The 20,097-nt window shown below is 37.1% G+C and overlaps 1 protein-coding gene across 1 annotated transcript in view; it reads left to right on the top strand.

Moving 5' to 3' along the window:
* LOC119532427 (classical arabinogalactan protein 7-like) overlaps positions 1–18,666 on the top strand; it is a 58,657-nt gene extending 39,991 nt beyond the window's left edge. Inside the window, exon 2 of the transcript XR_005216534.1 lies at positions 18,547–18,666. The gene's annotated coding sequence lies outside the window, so the exon portion shown is untranslated. The remainder of the gene's footprint in view (positions 1–18,546) is intronic.
* The last annotated feature ends 1,431 nt before the right edge of the window (positions 18,667–20,097 follow it).

Genomic DNA, 20,097 nt, shown 5'->3' with positions numbered 1-20,097 from the left:
GTTGTAAGCATATACCAACACTTAACTCCTTATATGGCTGAGTTATAGTCCATTTAGTATTTTGTTGAGGATTTTTGCATCGATATTCATAAGGGATATTGTTCTGCAGTTTTATTTTCTTGTGCTGTTTTTATCTGGCTTTGTTTGCAGGGTGATGCCAGCCTCATAGAATGAGTTAGGAAGCAATCCCTCCTCTTCTACTTCTTGGAAGAGTTTGAAAAGGATTGGGTGTTAAATCTTCTTTAAATATTTGGTAGAATTTAGCAGTGAAACCATTCAGTCCTGGACATTTATTTGTTGAGAGGTTTTTAATTACTGATTCAATATCTGTGTAAGTCTGAAGAAGTTTTCTATTTCTTCTTACATCAGATTAGATGACTGATATGTTTCTAGGAATTTGTCTATTAAATCTAGGTTTCCTAATTTGTTGGCATATAGTTGTTCATATAACCTCCTATAATCCTTATTTCTGTAAGGTTGGTAGTAATGTTCCCACATTTAATTTTAGCTGTTTGAATCCTCTCTCTCTTTTTCCTTGATAGTCTGACTAGAGGTTTCTTGATTTTATTTATCTCAAAAAATCAACTTTTGGTTTTGTTGATGCTCTCTATTGTCTTTCTATCCTCTATTTCATTTCACTCTGCTTTAATCTTTACTATATCCTTCCTTCTACTAACTTTGGATTGAGTTCACTCTTCTTGTTCTTGTTTCTTTAGATTTGAAGTTAGGTTATTAATTTGTGATTTCTCTTCTTTTTAAATGTAGGCATTTAGAGCTAGAAATTTCCCCCTAAGCACTTCCTTCACTGTATCTCATACATTTTGGTAGGTTGTATTTTTGTTTTCATTTATCACAAGATATTTCCTAATTTCCCTTGTGATTTATTTTTTGACCTATTGGTTATTTAATTTCCACATATTTGTAAAATTTCCAGTTTTCCTTTCTGTTATTGATTTTTAGCTTTATTCTGTGTGGTCAATGAAGATATTTTGTATGATTTCAATATTTAAAAATTTATTAAGATTTTAATTGTGGCCTAACAAGTGGTCTATCCTGTAAAATGTTGTATGTGCATGTGAGAAAAATGTGTATTCTACCAATGTTGGGTGAGTGTTCTATGTTATGTCCGTTAGGTCTAATGGTTTAATGGTGTTGCTCAAATCCTCTGTTTCCTTATTGATCTTCTGTTTAGATGTTCTATCAATCATTGAAAGTAGTTTATTGAAGTCTCCAACTATTATTGTAGAACTATTTATTTCTCCCTTCAATTCTGTCAATTTCTTTCTTCATGCATTTTAGGGCTTTTTTACGAGATGCATATATGTTTATAATTCTTATATTTTCTTGCTGGATTGAATTGTTTATCAACAAATAATATCCTTCTTTGCCTCTTGCAATCTTTTTTGACAAAGTCTGTTTTGTCTGACAATAATATAGCCACCCCAGCTCTCTTTTGATTACTGTTTGCATGGAATATCTTTTTCTACCCTATTATGTTCAACCTCTTTGTGTCTTTGTACCTAAATGAGTCTCTTGTAGACAACATATAGATGGATCATGTTTTTTTCATCCAAACTGCCAATCTCTGTCTTTTAATTAGGGAGTTTAATCCATTGACATTTAAAGTAATAACTGAGAAGGAAGAATTTACTTCTGCCATTTAGCAGTTTGTTTTCTGTATGTCATGTATGTTTTTTGTTCCTCAATTATGCAATCACTGCCTCTTTTTTTGTATTTAGATGCTTTTTGGGAGTATAACATTTTAATTCCCTTCTTTCTTTTTCTCTATATATTTTAGATATTTTCTAAGTGATTACCTTTGTAATTACAATGAACATATTTAACTAATAACAACCTAATATAAACTCTCTATTCTTAAATCTCTCTGTCCCTCCCCCTTTATATTGCCATTTCAGATTGTATCTTTATACATGTGCATATATTAGCACAGAGTTTGATGTTATTTTACACATTCGCTTGTTAAACCATTTAAGGAGGAAAACAAGCAGCTACAAGCCAAAAGTACAATAATACAGGATTATGTATTTACCTATGCAGTGACCACTACTGATCTTCTTCATTTCATAATGTGGTTTTGAGTTACTGTCTCATTTCCTTTTATTTCAGCCTTAAGGACTTCCTTTAGCATATTTTGTAGGAGAAGTCTCCTGGTAGTGAACTCTTTTGGCTTTTGTTTGTCTGTAAATGTTTTAATTTCTCCTTAATTTTTGAAAGATAATTTTGCTGGTGTTCCAGTTTGCTAAAGCTGCCATTATGTGAAACACCAGAAATGGATTGTCTTTTATTAAGGGGGGTTATTAGGTTACAAATTTACAGTTCTAACACCATAAATGTGTCCAAACTAAGGCATCAACAAGAGGATACCTTCACTGAAGGAAGACCAATGGAGTCTGTCAGCTGGGAAGGCACATGGCTGGTGTCTGCTGGTCCTTTGCTCCCAGGTTGCATTTCAAAATGGCTTTTTCCAAAATGTCTCTGGGCTTCTGTCTTTCTTAACTTCTCTCAGCTCTCTGTTTGGTTCCCCTGGGGCATTTTTCTTTAAGCATCTGGGAGTCCTCTCTTAGTTTCTCTGGGGCAAACTCTTGGCGTCATCTCTTAGCTTAGCGTGTCCAAGCATCTTTCTGTCTGCATCTCCAAGCATCTCCAAGCATCTGGGTCTGTGTCAGCTCTTAGCTTCTTCTGAGGGCAAACTCTGGATTATGGATCTTAGCTTCTCTCCAAAATGTCTCTCTCAGCTTCTCTGAGCTCCTTGTTTCTGTGAGCTCTCTTAAAGGACTCCAATTAAGACTTACCCGGAATGGTTGGATCACATTTCTATGGAGATAATTTAATCAAAGGGTTCCACCCAACAAAATTGGATTAAGTGATCATGGCTCTTCTGGGGCCCATTAACAGTTTCAAACTGGCACAACTGGATATAGAGTTCTTGTTTGACAGTGTTTTTCTTTAAGAGCTTTAAATATGCCATCCTGTGGTCTTCTGGCTTCCATGGTTTCTGATGAGAAACCTGCTGTTAATCTTATTGGGCATCCGTTATATGTGACAGGTCACTTCTCTCTTGCTGCTTTCAAAATCCCCTCTTTGTCTTTGGATTTTGACAATTTCACTATAATATGTCTTGGTGTAGACATTTAAGAGTCTGTCCAGATAGGAGTTCATTAAGCTTCCTGGATGTGTATATTCATGTCTTTCATTAGATTAAGGAAGTTTTTGACCATTATGTCTTCAAATACTTTTCCTGCCCCTTTCTCTGTCTCTTGATGGTGTACCACAGGTCCCTCAGTCTCTGTTCATCTTTTATTTTTCATTATTTTTCTTTCTGCTCCTCACACTAGATAATGTCAATTGTATTCTCTTCAAGTTTGCTGATCTTCTCTTCTGCCTGTTCAAATCTGCTTTTGATTCTGTCTAATGAGTTTTTTTTCATTTCAATTACTGTACTTTGCATCTCCAAAATTTCTATGTTATTCCTTTTTATAATTTTTATCTCTTTATTTTGTTCAGATGGCATTTTCCTAATTTCCTTTAGTTCTTTGTATATGGATTCCTTTAGCTCATTGAACATATTTAAGACAGTTGACTTAAAATCTTTGACTAATAGTTCCAATGTATGAGCTTCCTCAGGATGGTTTCTGGAAAATTCCTTTTTTCTTGTGAATGGGCCATACTTTCTTGTTTCTTTGTGTATTTCATAATTTTTAAAGGACTGGACATTATGTTGTTAAAACTCTGGAAATTAAGTTCTTCTACTCCTCTGGAATTGCTAGTTGTTTGTTTGTTTGCTTATTTTTGTTGTGGGCTGGAGCCAACAACTTGTTACTTTTCTGAACAATTTTTGCTCCCAAATGGGGAATGGAAAGAGAAAAGAGAGAAAAAGTACTGCTTTTTAAAGACTCCTCTGCCACTTTTGTCTGAGGGGGAGGGGTGGTTGGAACAATAGCTGCCTCACAGCCAGTCCCCTAGTAATCTGAAGTAGCTGACCAAAATCATTGATTTGAGATCAGACCACACACCCCTGGATTTTGGAAGACTATGTCCTTATATCCTACCCTGATACCATCAAGTTGTACCAGGAGCCTGGTTTGTAGTACCACTTCTGCCCGCCACCCAGTTAGGGGACAGGGGATGGTAGCTGATGCATGGAGGTTGAAATTCATTGATTTTTTTCTGCAATTTACTGTCCTCTTCATCCAGCTCTTCTCTGGATCTTGCAGAGTGTTTCACTAGACTCCAGAGTTAAAAAAATTGTTTATTCAGAACATTTCTGCCAGTCCAATATTTGTTTTGGTGGAGGGACTGATTCCTGGAGATTCCTCATCCATCATCTTCCCACAATCCTTATGGAAGCTTCAAAGTTTGAAAATTGTTTTTTGCTTTGATTAAGGTCTCTGTGCTTGCAATGTGGTTGACTAGAGGCTAAAAATAGTTTGCTGGGGTAACAAACTCCATGATTTAAGAGAAGCAGTAGCTTAGTAGCTATAGCAAGATTACTGTTTATTGAAACTTCTAGGCTTCAACCAGGTTCAACAGCTTCCTAGAGTCTTCAGTGTTGTGAAACAAATGGTTTTGTTCCTACAGAAGGTTCAACCAAAAATGAACATAAGTTTCCATTGCAAACCTTTGATCAGATAGGTTTACCAGATCTATCAATTAGAAGAAAACCAAAGTTTAGTAATCATTACTAAATTATTAGCTAACAGCAACTATAATAAAGCCATCCTCCTGTTTGGAGACTGGGCATAGTTTTTAGGTAATGTGGATAGCAGGGAGTTTAAGGTTGTTGTCTTTGGCAAGAACCCGAAGACAAGGATAGCGTGGGAATCATTGATGGCAGATCCAAATACGTTAGATCTAATAAATATAGCCAGATTGGTATTCTTTCATGAACACTGAGACACTTCACCTGCCTACATGATAGCATCTTCCTGTGAGAAGCACCTGCCATCAAAGCCTGGATTTTTCTTAAGAAACCTTAAAAATCCCTCCTCATGATTGATGGGATAAGTAATTGACCTGCCTCAATCTACAGCTTAAAGTGTAGTCAAGCGATATTAGTGATATTAGTTTGTACATTTTGTTTTCACGTGACCTATTTACATTTGGTTATATTTGAAAATTATTTGTATACAAACACTACACATTTAAATCTGTGCATTAATGAATAAACAGGGTTCCAGCAAACATGTTATATTTTCTTGTGAAGATTATTTTTATTTCCTTTTGTCAAGGCTTCCTCCCTTCTCATCTCCTTCCCTAATGCTTCTTCCCCCATCAAAACCCATGTTTTCCAACTAACATGTCTTTCCATCTTTTTATCCATGCACATATAAGCATAGAAATGTGTATAACAGTATATATGCATTACCATGCATAAGGCTTTTTGAGCCACGTTTTAGGAAAACAGGATCATATTATATATAATATGATATTACGTATCATGTTATACATATTTTCCTGTATTTTTCTTTTCTCAATAGGAAATTCCTTAGGAGAATTCCTCCAAGTCAACTGATAGAACTCTACTTCATTTTCTACTTCTTTAATGTAGCTAAATATATATAAATCTTTTCTCATACAGCTTCTAAGTTTATTGTCGCAGTTATGAAGATTTCCCCATACATGTAGTCCCTTAAATTTTCTTGTGGGATTTTTATTCTTTCATTTTTATGTTTAAGTTTTTAACCCATTTGAAATTATTTTTGCATGTAAGCTCAACTTAAGTTTTTCTAGTACTGTTTTAAAATAATGGCACTTTATTCTCACTGAATTGGACTATCATCTTTGTCATATATCAAATACTCATACATATTGAGATCTATTTCTGGATTCTTTGCCCTGTTTCACAGATTTGTTTGTTTACTTTTATGCAAATACCTGATTTATCTGTAGTGCCCTTATGATATGTTCTGATATTTGATAAAGCATGTCTCCCTCCAACTATTTTCAAGCATTTATTCCTCTAATTAAATTTTTAGGATCAATGACTTTAAGCAGAAGTTATATATGTCACTCCTGAGCGGAAACTTAGAAGCCAGATTTGTTTTGCCCTCTTCACCTACCTTGGTGAAGGTGGAAGCAAATGTTGAGATGAAACTTTTTTCTGCCTGAATCCCTGAGAGACAATCATGAGCAGACCACCCTGATGACCCATTTGGACATGCAGAATGAGCGAGAAGTAAACTTTGGTTCTGTTAAGTCTTAGAGATTGTGGGGTGATTTGTTACCACAGTATCACCTAGCTCATTTTGAATAATGGGATATTGTTATGAGGCGTAAGTGGAATAATATATATAAAAACACACATCACAAAGTCATGAACCAAGTTACAGATCAATAAATATTAACCAATATCACTGAAATTATTCATAAATAGCAACTATAATGAAACTGCTCTTGTGTCTGGAGACAGATCTTTCTGGTCATATAGTTTAATTTCAGATTGTTATGAAAATACATGTACCAGGAGAAATATCTGCCCGGCATGCTCATCTTTGCTCCATACTGTAGTTTAAAATTTAATGCCTGTAAACATGCAGACCATCTCACATTGGCAAGATTATAGCTCATTAACATCCCAAAGAAGGACATTTAAAACATATCAGAGGAAGATTTATACCAGGGATTGCAAATGATTATCTCATGGGCCAAATCTGGGCCACAGATATACTTCACTTTGATCATGGTGTTTTAAAACTCAGGGAAACACACACACACACACTCACAATGAACAAACACTTCTGGCTTCTCTTGAAAAAATTACGAGACCCCGCAACTCTGAGATCACATTTCTGCATGATCCAAATCTCCAGAGCTGAGTAATGCATTGTCTGGTTCACCAGTGCCCTCACTATTCCTTATTGTCTTATACCTGGTGCACTTTGCCCATTTACATTTCCTGCTAGTCCAGGGTTGCTTATGAATATGTGATCCTTGGGTATTTCAGTGAATGAAAATCTGATTATTTCTTGAGCAGTAGGGTATGGTAAGCTCTGGATACAAAGCAGATTAAACAGTAGAAGGAAAAGTGAGGTACTATACCTGAGTCATTTGATATCTTCTTGACAGAACCAGTTAGTGGAGGAAGAGACACTTCTCTTCCTGCAGAAAGGATAAAAATAGATCTTTAATACCTCAGCAGCAATTTTCGTCATCAAATCAGTTCCAGATCACATGTGCTAATTAATTCTCTGGACTCCCTCATATGGTGAGAATACCAGAAATACCAGAAATACCAGAAAATGAACTTAGAAAAACATTTGCAAAATCTCTTGTCACCTTGGAAGAATCTTAATGCAACAAGTTACTGGATTGTTATTAAAGCCTGCAAATTGAACCTCCTCATCTTGTTCATTTTTGAAGAGGAATCTAACACAGGAAAGGGACTGGATAGAAAGACCAAGAATCTAGATTGCTCAGTGTATAATTCTTATGCAGTTGCTTGAACAGTATCTAAAACCCTTCACTTTCAAATCCCTTGGAATCCTTCTTATGCTAATCACATTCATCATTTTGGCTCCATTTCCATTAAAAGAGAAAACATCTTCATGCCACCACCACCTTAAAGTCTGCTAACTGGCCTAGTTTTCAAAGGTGAAATCTCCCAGTACAAATATGTCTCTTGTTATACATCCAATCAGTAAAACAATAACAGTCTTAATGGTGTAATATAACCTTATTGCAGATTTCCATGCACCTATCACTATTTTACTAACATCCTGATTTAATTCAAGGCATTTGAAACCAAGGATGAATATCAGAAATTTCTCCAAAGTAATCACTGTGTGTTATGAATTATTTGGGACAGATAGTGGATTTGAGAGTGGGTATCCTAGGATCTTCTTTGAGATACAGCTGTTTGCTGATTTTTTAAAGGTCATGAAGAATTGGTTGAGAAAGAAAGTAAGGAAGAATACTGGGTTTTAGGTGGTCTCAAACTCAAATTTATCTCATCAATAATACTTCACTTCAGTTCTATCTCTTTGCTGGACAGGAAAGAGGAGGAAATTTTTAAAAAAAGCCTGCCATAACCTCGTGGACTGAAGAGAGGCCTTCTCAAATCAGAAGTGAACACTTGTCCACCAACATTTTTCAAACACAGACTTTTACAGATCCCATTAGAAAATTGCAGTATCACTGATAACAAATTATTAAATAACTTTTTCTTCTTCAAACCTAATAAAGATTGTTTTCATGTATCTGTTGTATAACTTCAAATGGGATAAATACGATAGATAAATGAAATCCTTTCTACTTTCATTCTTGTTATAGTGAAGCTTTTTTTCGATCGTGGATGTAAGTAGTTTCTTTTAAAAATATTCTTGAAACCCTTTATACATGAAAGGCATGTGCATAGTATGCAAATTCAAAGTGTTCTATCCTCATTTACCCAGTGGAATTCAAAATAAGTCCCAACTTGTGAACATATTAAAGCAGATTGAAATGGATATTAGTAGGATTTGTAAGGAGAAGCACTCCAGTCAGTCAAACATGCTATGCACAAGAACTTTGATAATGTTGTTTTACTGTTAATTACCTGCAGGCTATCACCTCAAAGTAGGATTTCATGCAGGTTCCAGTATTTAAATATTATGCTCTGAGCCAAGCCTGCAAAAACACTTGCACTAACCTGGCCATGTCCATTTTATTTCACAGTGATCTGTGTCTTTCTTCATTAAAGGCAATGCAATTAACTCCCTTTTAATTATGCTTGATTTGTGTTGGCAAGAGAACATCAATACCATGCTCCCTCTTCCCTGGCCTAGAGAAGGTTCTGCCACCTCTCCCTCTAGACGTCAGCAGATACCAGAATTACTGGAAAACAGCACTTCCTGGCTAGCATGATTGTTCATCTGATCTTAGAAACTAGTTGCTGGGGACAAAGCAAGCACTCCACACTTACATTAACTAAGGGTGGTTTAAAGGGGAAGAACCAACTTAGGTGGTCTTCCTGGGCAAGTAGCGCCTGCAGGTCTTCTAGCCTATAGAGAACTTCCTCTTCTTCTGCCCCTCCCCCCTCCCCCTCCCCCCATACTGAACTCCTAATTAAACTGAACAGTTTCAAGGGTTTAAACTGTATACCTTTTTAATTGTGTCCTACTTTGTATTGGCTGATGCACAAGTCTGAAAATGGATATTACAGCTTTTTATGATATAATATCACCCTAATTGGTGCTTCATAGGCTGTGGCTGAATTCTTTTCAATTAAGCTCTAACATACAGTAACTGTTTCTCTCTGCAAATGCTGGAAAACCATTCACAAGAGAGGACTGGTACTGCACAATTCCAAAGTACCTTAATGTGTCAAAAATGTTTTGTGAAGAAAGCTACACTGTAAATGCAATCACCTACATTGGTGTCCCCATTGTTAACTGGGAGTGAAAGTATTGCTAATTGTCCTGCGTTTTAGCTGGGTTTTTAAAGCATTATGTAGTAAGTACACCGGAGGGTCAATTTGTGAAGTGAAATACTTAGCATGCAAAGCGTAATACAAGATGCTGTGTAATACTTGACCTCTCAGCATAATAAATGTAGCAGTGAAACGCTGTGCATTCAGCATTCACTGAATAGAGCCTTCGCAGTGGAACAAAACCAGAAAATGTTCTCTTCATTCCTTTTTTTTTTTCACTAAGCGAAAATTATTCTTTATAATGGCCATTGCAGCAATTAGCTGGCATTTGGTAGAATAAATGTGCAGAAATAGCAATTTCTTACTTTAAATGAGATTTTGTATGGAGCCTGCAAATTACTTGAGGTATATGAATAATTGTGCCTTAGCTTTATGCTACAGAATAGGGTGTGGGTGGGTATAAAGATTTCCTATTTGCAGTTAAATGTTTAGACATTTTATTATTTTAATTTCACTCACAGTCTGCCTGGATTGACCCTGCTTTCCCATTGATCATTTCATGTGCGCCTGGAAGCAAGTGTGCAGATGGCGGGAGACTCCCAATTAGTGCACTATGTTTTTTATGAATGTGACATGTAAGTGCAATCAGGTCTCCTCTGGAAGCAACAGCGGTGTTTGGAGTTTTGGATCCTAAATCAATACAATTTAATAATCTGCATGGAGTGAGTGCTTATCAATATTCTCTGCGGTCAAATCAATTGGAAACTTCATTAAATTTTTATCCAAAGTTTTTCACCTTATTGAAACAGGTTCTTCCAGGCATTCATGATTCATCTAATTAGCTTTAAGTAGGGTATTTTTTCCTCTCTGTCAAAGTGATTTCAGTTAATTATGTCCATATATTCATAATTATAAGGTGGATGAGTTGGGTAAAACTGAAATTATGAAATCTGCAGAGAGTTTCTATGAGGTTTAGAACATGGAATATAAAAAAGGGATGAGTAAAAGTCAGAGCAATGGAATACTTTGCTTTAATCTCCCACCCCACCATCCTAACTGCTTCCTCACAGGGCTTAATGTATTTATTTATTCGCTTATCACTTGTAATCCACTGACTTCCAAAAACTGATTTAAAGCAAGCACATAGTGAATTTTTTTAAAAGCCAACAATATAAATACTGAAAAACAGTTGACCAATTCACTAAAAGTTATTTTTAATTAAAAAACTTAAAGAAAACACAGTTATTTAAAGGTTAAATATTCAAATGCAAAACATGTGTTCCTCTTACCCTTGACCACCAGTTCCCAATTCTTCTTTGAGGTGTAATCACTTTAGCCAGTTTCTTGTATGTTCTCTTTCTGCATTTTAAGTCCTTTCTTCTTATCCCAGTCTTTCACCCATTTTACTTGCATATTCTAATTATAAATATTTTACATTATATGTTTCAAAAATTTTGTTGTCTTTTTCCCTAGGCAACTTTTTTAGCTCGAGAATATTTTTCGTCTTTAAAATTATGTTTTAGGATTATTTTTTAGCTAAATGAAAAGACAGTCTACCCTAATTTTCATTTTACCTAAGACATAAGTATATACAACTTTTCACTCAAATTTTCTTTCTAATATTATGAGGTCCAAAATTCCTCTAACTTCTGTAATAAAGGCAACCTATTATCAAATGACATAGCTCATCTATTAAATCTAACCAGTGTTACTACAATATTGGAAATACCCTCAATTAGTTATTGTTAATCTAACCTGGGTAAAATGATGTTCTCACATAACCAGCAGACACCAGTCTTTCATTGCTCTGCAAACTAACTTGTCAGCTTGTCACCAGGGAGGGTGCTGGGTCATTACGTGACTGCCTTTGCCTGGTGGGCAAGTTCATGATCGTCAGCAAATTGTATAGTCACTGGCCAGAAAGCACTGCACACAATTTTTGTCCCATTTTAACTAGCTACCTCATAATTTTTTTCCACTGGGGCAAATGGCAAGTGACAATTGCAGTTTTAACAACTGAAATGATTTATATCAGACCCAAGCAGTAAACGGCAAGAATAATTTAATTTGTAAAATTACATCTATGAGAGGAAAGAAGGTGATTTATAAGATTTTTTCCCCCTGATTATTCCTCTCTGGAATGTTCCTCTTGAAACTTTCCAAAAGAGAAGAATGTGGAAGAATAAGGGTAAATTTTCACCTACTTCTTTAAGGGGTATATGCAAGTGCCACATAAATAACTGTGTGGGTAAAGATACTGGGATGGTTTAAAATTGAAGTCTTGATATTGCTGTTATTAAAGAATAATACCCTAGTCATGGTGATCTCCTGGATAATTCTTTTCATAAGATATTTCAGGTCACTGTGATCATTTAATGAATCTTCACCACATCCTAAGAGGTAAGCACGTGGCATTAAGGAGAGTTCATACACACATACACACACACATGCTCACGCACAAAACGGAATGACATAAATAGCAAAAATCTGCTGTACATTGAGCTAGAATTCTTAGCATTATCAGAAGTTTGTTTTATGATGTTGTTGCCATAAAATCTGGTGACAAATTTTCACCTGGAGCATTTACCAGGTGCAATCTTTCTCTTTCAGAACCGGAGTAGAATATCTGTGTGGGGATGTTTTCTGTTTTGAGTGTCACATCAAGAAATAACATTTCTTTTCCTGTCTTAAGGGAACACTGGGAGAGCATTTCATTGTAGTTTAAATGGAATGACCCAATTTCCAGTATCTGTTCCTTGCTTTCCACCTCCTGCCTTTACTTGGGATGGACTTCCTCACTGGGAGTGTTCTCCTCACTCCTGCCTCTGGACATCCAAATTCTTGTCCTCTTTCAAGGGCCTGGTCAAACATTCCCTCGTCCATGAAGCCCTCCCTGCTGTTCTAGTTGGAAGGAATTGCTCTCTTTTCTGAAACAGGAAAGCAATTTACCTGAGATTCCTTTTACCTCTCCCTCTTGGTCATTTAGGCACATTTCATCATACGGTAGTAGTATCCGTGTCTAAACCAATTCCAGTGCCTTACATATTGTGGACATATACACATACTTTATGGATGAATAAATTTTACCAGCAAGATGCTGGTAAGTAATCTATTTTGTATGGTGAAGAGTTGCAAACAACCAAGGAAACATAAGTATTCCAGTAATGACTTTATCTACTCTCTAGACAACAGCATTGAGCATTTCTAATATTCTCATAAGTTCTCAGGTAGCAGGCAAATCCTAGAGCTTTGAATTTGTCTGGATCAAAGACAAACTAGTTAGCAACTCAGCTGTCATCTTTGCTACCCCTAGGCTGTTGTGCAAAGCAATTCAGAATGTAAATTAGTAACTCTTTTCAACCAGTCCTCAATCTTGAACATCATGTGGATGGACTTGTGTGACCTTGAACAAGCTATTTAATTTTGCTAAGCCTGTTTCTCCATCTATAAATTGGGGACAATAATGCCTGCTTCACATGCTTATTTTAAGGATTAAATGAGATAGTGCCTAATGCCAGGACTTTCAGCAGCATAAGTGGCTTTGTGCTTATTACATAAGGTTACCCCTTTCCTATCTGTCATAAAATTATCCTAATATATGTACAAACCTCTGGTGTCTATGAGGCAAATGATCCTCCATTACAACGTGGTACCTTTATGTACTCTATGTCTCTGAATGATGGCCCAGTATCTTGATGATAATGATGATGATATGATAGTGCTGGATCCTTCTTATCTCTGGGTATCTGAGAAAGTTCTGGCACTATTCCTGCTACCTGAATTAAGTTCTGAGAAATAAGGCTGCATTAGCACATATCTCATTCTTGTATTATAATTAGATGAGAAAACACATCCACCTCTATTACTAGACTGTGTGTAATATGAGGGCAGGAAACAGGATCCTATTTATCTCTGTATTCCCAGTGTCTAATGAGACCTTAGTACTTACATATTAAGCACCCACTAAAAAACTGGTTAAATGAACAAAGAGCCAAGTATGTGTAGCTGACCACACTCAAGAGGAGACAATTGAGTGGTGATATCAGTAAACAAATCATACCCACACATGTAAACGTCAAAGGAAAATTTTAACTGTGGATTACTGAGAGATGGTGTCATTGACAGAAATCACAATCTTCTGCTGGATGGGTTACACATGTGTATAATAAAGTACTGAAAAATGTTTATGAAACAATAGATTTCTGTTGGAATCCATTAAGGAACCATGCACAGGGTGTCCAGCAAAAAACCCACCATTTCCAACCAAAATTAATTGATTGGAAATCCTATTTCCACCTAATTCCATATAGTGAGGATTGTGTGTAGGGGGCAGTTAGGGAATAAAAGGAGGCTGGAGGGTGGTGGTGGTTCAATAGCCCCTGAGGACTGAAGGTGCCGAGGTTTCTGTTCACTCCTGAGGGCAGGCACGTTCACTCAGAAGAGTGCAGGCATGGGATTTAAACCAGGAAGGTGGGCACAGTTGTCAAAGAGATGATCTCGCCCACCTGGGAAGCTGGGGCTCCAGGCCTGAGGCCCAGGGAACCCAGAAACCCCAGAAACCCAGTGTGTGTGGGGTGAGTAGCTGCTGCCAACACATGGAACCTAGAACACACTCCTGGAGAAGGCTTCTCCTTGGCGTTAGGAGAGAGTGAGAGGGAAAAGAAGGGAAGGAATAATGATGCATTCCGGCCCTACAGCAATTTTCCAGTATAAGGGAGAAAGTAAAGCTAAAGGATTTACTCAAAGAAGCAGGTGAAACCCCTGCTGGTTTAAACCCTGACACAATATTCTCTTTGAGTTTTATTTATTTAGGATTTATACTTGTGGTTCCAAAAATTCAGGGTGCAAAATAACCTGGGGAGCTTGTTAAATCTGTACGCCCAGACCCATTCCCTAAAATTCTGATTCACTGGGTTTGGGATTGGTCCTGGAGCCTATTTGAGACAATATCAAAGAGATTCTCAGGTCTCTCCTCAGAGAAATTAATTCTGAGAAAACAACATGATGTTTAGTAAGCAGTTGGAGAGCTGATATTCTGTGGAGTTATAACCAAATGAACATGGAATGCAGTCATGTGAAATCAAAGCCTGTATGCTAGTTGAGGCATTGGTGAAAGAATGTAAAAGTGCTTAAAGATAAGAAAAATTCTAAATGACATTCAGAAAGCTGGGGAAACACTCAAAGTCAATTGAAATAATATCCCATGTGTAATGCTGAAATTTAAAAGTTTAATTGCTAGAAACAAAAATTAAGTCCACCATGCCATAGAGCAATTGTAAAAAAGAGTGTTGACCATGGTAATAATTTTGAAAAAGTACAAAATTATTTCAAGAATATCTGAAAGAAACTGGAAGTAGCGGAAGATGTAATGCTGAATTTTTATTTTCTAACAAGGAGAAATTGAGATATTTTTACCAGGTTGTAGTGCACTAAATCATTTGAAATGAAAGGGCAAAAGAGTTCAAAGATGCATAAAGGAAGTAAGGAGGCTCAGAAGGGATTGCCATAATGAAATGAATGATAAAACCCACAAATTGATTTATATATTTACATTCAAATAAAATTTGCAAAAAACAATTTAAAAGATTGGTTAAATGTCCTAAAAACTTCTCAAAGATGGGTAAAATAAAAACGAACAAGAAGATGATGAAGCGACAGCATCATATACTAGATTTTGTCAATCAGTTGCTGGAAAACAATTTAAGGCCAAAATTCCTCTTAGAAAATTGGCAAATACTGTCTTAAAAGTGCTAAGTTGTTGACAAAACCATAAATGACATAAAAAATAAATCTGTATAGGATGGACTATTCCTAAGGAAAATGACTAAAATTTTGGGTAAAAATATGAAATTTTTCTGAATATAAAATTTATGCATAAAAAGAATAAACTACTGTTAGCTTTTGCTTATTAACCATTCCTTGAAATGTTGCTGTAAAGAGCAAATGAAAACTGGTGAACTAAAACTACCCTTCACAAATTGCAGCTAGTTAAACACATTTTTGGTAAATCATTACATTTGGTAAATTTGACAAATTAGTCATTCTGTAAATTTAACATTTGATGAATTGATTTTGTGGGTGGAGTTTTGGCCATGGGCCAGTTTCTTTTATTGGGGAAGAAGGTTCAATTTACCACTGTATCTCAAAGCCTGTTGCAGTGCCTGGAATGCAGTAGATAATCAATACATAGTTGATGAATAAACAAATCAATGAACTGTGTTGGGTAAGGGGAATACAAAAGGACACAAGACCATCAGGGTTCCTGGCTTCGTGGAGCTTACACTCTAGTGTAGAGTGAGTTGTAGTGCAACTATTTTCTATCACTGGTTATGTAACTATAATGCAACTTCATCTTCATGTTGTACTTGTTCTTGGAGTCACAGAACAGCCTCACCATTTGGGGACCATTTAAATGGAAATATAATTTCATTCCATAGAAAGGTGAAAAGCTTTTTCAAATAGGCCAGAGCGGAACAATATCACACAAGCTTGTTTGACAGCAAAATTTCTAGTAAAATGATTGAACTGTAAGAATAAGTTCTTGTGTATGTGGCACGCACACGGCACTTCGTTCTGAAGTAATTGTCAGATGGATTCGAGTGAGAGACACAAGCAGAGAGGAAGAGCAGGTGTGGCAGGCTCTACCCCAGTGAGTCAGAGAGGAAGTGCTCAAGTAAGGATCAGCCCAGGAAGCCACAGCTGGGCCGAAGTCTTGTCTTTTCTTTTTTCCTCTCCCCTCGACTCACCACCTTGACAATGATTAGAAATGAAGGAAAATGAGGTAAAGGCTAAATCCATTTCAAGCGTCACAGAGTAGACAGACAACAGGTAGGATGTGGAAAATAAAGAACCAGTACCTTACGCACGGCCCACGTTATTGTGAGCTGGTGTGCAACTGGTACAGTAAGAGCAGGAGGCTTTTCCTGTGCAGTGAATTGGAATTAAACATGCTAATTTGAGGTCTCTTTCAAGTATTTTGTTTAACTCCATTGGCCTTTAATTCCTTTATATTGCATCATTTAATGTAATGTTATTTATATATGAAGCACGTTATGCTTATTAACCAATGTGCAAAAATCTAAAGTACAGATTTTCTGTAATGGGCTAATTACAGGACTTTAAAGCCACCTACTGAGTTTTGCTGAGCTTCACAACAGGTTCACTGAACTGGATAAATGTATTCAAACGTGTGGAAATGAACCCCATTCTATGTGCAACGGTACTGGGAAAACACACAAATTATACCTCAATACCAGTTTAATGGGTCAAACAGTGAACCTGAATACTGAACTTCTCTACATCTTAAAATAGTGGGGAAGCCTGTGGTAAGAAAGGGAAGCGCCCATTCAAGGGAGTTTCTCTCTGTTTGTAAACAGTGGCAATAAAACAATAAGCCTGGTGATTAGGAGCAAGTTCTCCACACTCAGAAAACAGAGGTGGGTTGCCTTTCAATGACCTTCAAAAATACACAACTTTCATAACCGAACCTGAGAGTGGAACGGAGTGATGAAAGCTCAGCAAACACACATCTCAAGCGTAGCCTTTAATCGTTCCTGTCAAGAACAAGAGGTACTTTTCATGTCATGGTTTAGGAAGAATTCAGCACAGAGTGTTCAGAGTTAGAAATACAAATAAGACATAAATATGTGGTGGAATTAAACCCTCTTTTCAAACTAGCTTCCCCTCCCCCTAGAAAAACAACAGGAATATGTTGATCTTAAACATGTTAATTTTATTTCTTAATTAATCCACTCTCAAATGTTTTTTTTTTTTTCATTTCACAGTTATAGAGGACTTTAGACTTAAGTTCCATAGCACCATATTTAGAACTTTTATTTCATTATAAAAATACAAAGATTAGGGGTAGGGGTGGGAATAAAAGATAATGGAAGCAGAGATAGGCTTGAGAACCTGATATGGGAGAGAGTTGAACGAAAAGATCCTATTTCCTATGTTGCATCATGGTCAGTGGAAGTACTGTTTTCCTGTTAAATGTATACACACACACACACACACACACACACTCACATATGCACATATATGATCATTTATATGCCTTAGGTGAAGACAGACGTTGCTCTTATTCTTTGATAGGTTCTGGTAGTAATCTGTTAATTTTGTCATGAAGAGGAAAAGAATGACATTTCCAAGCCTGCAAGACTGTCAGTCTTGTCGTCAGGGCACCTTATTTACAATGTAGAAGCTACTCAGTGGCTGCCAGTTGGGTGTTGATAACCTAATTCAGGCTCATCTCTTCCGAGAGACACCAATGTGCCCTGCTCTGAAAGCAGTGAAGCCTAGATTTAAAAAAACACTCTCTGCAAGTGCCACGCATACCAATAAAAAAAGAGTTCTTCAGGGAATGAAGTGTGACGCAGGCCAGCTTCACCAAGACTCTCGGACCAAGAAATAAGAATTTAAATATGAAATACAAAAATTTAACACATGACTGAAACAAAATAAACGGTGTACCGTTGAAAGCATTTGAGGTAATTAATCAATGCTGTGTTTGTACATATCATTAAATATATTATACTCAGTTTAGATTTGATTTCTATGCTCCTTTTATAAAGAGTTAAAAGAAAATACATTTGAATTCACGCTGATACTGAAAACATGCTCCTAGCTTCTAGTTTTTTTGGATTTCAAATCATTTCCATTAACAAACAGCTATTTGCCCTCTAATAAAATATGTCATTACGCTTTATTCACATCGCACAAAAGAATCACTGAAAAATCGCCCCAATGATGGCCAATAATTACACATTTTGCTCCTGTGCTAGCGATGAAGAAATCTGTTCATTGGAGAAAGCAGGTGCCGGGGCATCAAGCTAATAGTCAATGTGTGCCGTGGTAATTAGCCACTGCGATTGCTAAAATTAACAATTAGCTAACATGCAATTCTCTTTTTTGCAGGCTGCAGTTTACTTTGTATAATCCTTGCATGTTCTTAGTAATTATTCTGACAGCTTATTATTTTTATTTTTTCTGGTTTGAACACAGCTTTAACATTTGAATCGGGTGACCCAAATGTTCAACAGGCAGGGGTGAAACAACTGCTTGACTAGGCATTTTTTCTGAGGCACACATTTGGTTGTTTTCCTAACTTTTCATTGTTGGGGAGGGAGTGGTAAGGGAGAGAAATAGGATTCTTTCAGAGTTATTGTCTTCCACCCTAGGGCCTTCCCCCAGGGCAGCACGCTCAGTCATCTGAAGCTTTTAGGAGAAAAACTGCCCAGTCAGCTGCAATGTAGACTCCAGGGAACAACTCCAGGGATGAAGTGCCACAGTCAAGCTGGTCAAAAATATCTCCACATCATCTTCCCTGGGGTATGTCTTTGGCTAATGGGCTCTCTGCCCCTGCACCACACCCCTACACCCCCTTACTGAGGCAGCAAATATAACATCCTGTGCAGATTGTTCTTGTCAGAGGTTATATGCTGAGCTAATATTGCTAGAGCCTTTCAGTGGATAGAATAAGAGCTCAGCTTACATCTGAAAGGAAAAAAACAAAAACAAGGGAGTAATTTGTTTCCAGAAAGCCTCTAGGAGAGAGAAATGTGATGAAAACTCTCAAAGCATTCAAGTAAGATAAATTGAGGCAACGAATTTAGCAAAATGCTAGTATAAACTGTATTAATTTTCTATGGCTGTAGTCACAGATTACCATAGACTTAGGAGCTCAAGCCACTAAATAAATGAGAAAAATTATTATCTCACAGTTCTGGAAGTCAGAAGACTGAAATGGGTCTCACTGGGCTAAAATCAAAGTATCAGTAGACTGTGTTCCTTTCTGGAGTCTCTCAGGGAGAACCAGTTTCCTTGTCCTTTCCAGCTCTAGAGGTTGCCCACATTCCTTGGCTCATGGCCCTTTCAAAGCCACACAACATTGCATCTCTCTGACCATTCTTTTGTAGTCAAATATCCCTCTGATCAAAGCTGGGAGAAGTTCTCTGATTTTAAGGGCCTATGTAATTACATTGTATTCACCTGGGTAATCCAGCACACACACTCTCCCCATCTCAAAGTCTTTAGCTTAATCACATCTGCAAAGTCCTTTTGCATGTAAGGTAAGGTAACATATTCACAGGTTCCAAGGATTAGGACAGGAACATCTTTGGGGAAGTAGGGGTGGGGTTATTTATTACTCTGCCTACTAAATAAACCATTAAAAAATAATTTCTTATATACAAGTTTGTGCTTCTCTACAGTTGTGAATTCTTGCACATTTAATGTTAGGAAATTGAGTTATTTAGGAGTGGTGCAGGTAGGGGCATGGGTTTCTATGGCTTTCATAGATAATGACCCTTTGCTAGGTCTCTTAACTGACACACAGAGCCTGTGTGGGCCATGCTTTGTCCTGTCTCTCCTTGGCTCCTGAGTTTAGAGGCCCTTTTCACCCTCTTGCTGAGAGTACTGCCTTTTAGAGTGCAGGCTTGGCCTGGCTAAGAGCTATCACCATGTGTACTGTGCTTTATTACAGTGTTGGGCTGCGGCATGCTGGCTTGCTGTGTGAATGAGTGACATGGATTGCTGTCCACAGAAAACCCTGAACTACATGAAGAAATACCGCCCACTACAGCCTTGACTTCTAAAATGCAGGGACGGGAGGCAAAACCCTGGATTCCTGAGGAGAAGTGCTGCGACCTTGTCCATGTGTCGGTGTGAGCTGAATGTCAGAGCTCAGAAGGGCTTCTGCAGACATTAGCATAAGCTCAGGGGATCTGGGC

Source organism: Choloepus didactylus, chromosome 4 (assembly GCF_015220235.1).
Source record: "Choloepus didactylus isolate mChoDid1 chromosome 4, mChoDid1.pri, whole genome shotgun sequence".
NCBI classification, from domain to species: domain Eukaryota; kingdom Metazoa; phylum Chordata; class Mammalia; order Pilosa; family Megalonychidae; genus Choloepus; species Choloepus didactylus.
This window is presented reverse-complemented; position numbering and strand designations above follow the sequence as displayed.